Source organism: Pygocentrus nattereri, chromosome 9 (assembly GCF_015220715.1).
Source record: "Pygocentrus nattereri isolate fPygNat1 chromosome 9, fPygNat1.pri, whole genome shotgun sequence".
Lineage (NCBI taxonomy): Eukaryota > Metazoa > Chordata > Actinopteri > Characiformes > Serrasalmidae > Pygocentrus > Pygocentrus nattereri.
Window position 1 is genome coordinate 44097813 of NC_051219.1, and position 1574 is coordinate 44099386.

Genomic DNA, 1574 nt, shown 5'->3' on the forward strand with positions numbered 1-1574 from the left:
TGACTGCATGTTTATACATGACGTTATTTGTGCAAATATCTGTAGGAGTGTGTGGAAAAAGGTCTGGCTAGATGAAAACACACTATTTACTAGTATACACGACAGAAGGGGGCAGTACATCCATTTCACTCCCTATTAGATTTGACTGCTTATGAACCTTAGATTGCAAATCAAAACTACTTTATATGGAAAGCTAGTGTCCTAGACTCAGACTAGACCCCTACTTAAATGAGATTAACAGTAAAACAGTGCTGACACTGTTTAGGCTTGATCCAAGTCCATGAAACCAACCCCAAGAGTCTGTGCACTTTTAATGAGTGAAAGAACCTTCCTTACACGTGAGAACTAAAAACATAAACAAATATTGTACGTCTGAAACATGAAGCTAATGCAGCCACCAGAGCTTCCCAGTCACTACCAGGTCTAATCCAAAGCACTGAAATAAGACGAGACCATATTTGTACAGAAAAGACCACTAGAGGCCGCCATAACACCATGACAGTAGTGGACGAAGTACACAAACCGTGTACTTGAGTAAAAAGAGAGACACCTAATACTTAAGTATAAAGTAAAAGTACTAAAAGAGTAATTCTGGCTCTGATGTCCTGTTATCATTTTTATAACCAGACTGGCTTCATGAACTCATTTCAGGTGAAAGTCCTCCAGCGTCTCTCTTGGTAAACCAGTCTTTTAATAGAACGTCATTAATTAGTGACGCTGACGTCTATTAAAATGATCAGAAGCACAAAACACTGAAGGTAAACAGTTTCCATCAGGGAGAACCGAGTGGCTCTGAAATCACTTTTTACACACAAGCAAAGTTTCAGTTTCAGATTTATTTACAACTTAGTTCCAAGTTTAAGTTGAATAAAAACTGGCTTTAAACTCAGGATCACAGATGAGCTCCTTTACTATGTTGATCTGTAGGCGTCTGTTCATAAACATAAACCAGCCCAAACTCATTTACTATAAAATGAACTGGTGTTTGTAGAAATTCAGAAAAAAGCCGCGTCAGTCTCGACTGCATATGTGGACATATTTCTATATTGAGCTCTATTTACACAAAGTTAGGTTAGTTCATCATTTATGTTGAACAGACTCTCCCAAAGTTTTACGCTGCTGCGCTGACGTTGAACCGCGTGCTGCACTGGGTCGGTATGACCAACAGGTCAAAACCAGCTCTAAACAAAGTGACCGCTGGGCCCTGATTGGTGCTCTGGCTTTGCGCTTCTTTCGTTTTGACATGTTACGTTTTTATACACACAGAAACCAAAAGGAACGACAGATTTCTCAGAATGTAGGAGGAAAAAGTCGGATATTAGACTCTGAAATGTAGTGGAGTGAAAGGAAAAAGTCCAGAATGGAGGAACTTCAGTACAGATACACCAAAAATACTAAAGTACAGAAACTCATTACATTTACTCAGATACTCAGTTACTGTCCACCACTGCATCATGAATGATGAACAACCAAAAACTGTACCAGCTGCTTTCGTTCCATTGACCGTCGACTGGAATTAAAAATAAAATTTCACTCTGTAAAAGATTATAAGAATCAGAGCAACTCACACTGGA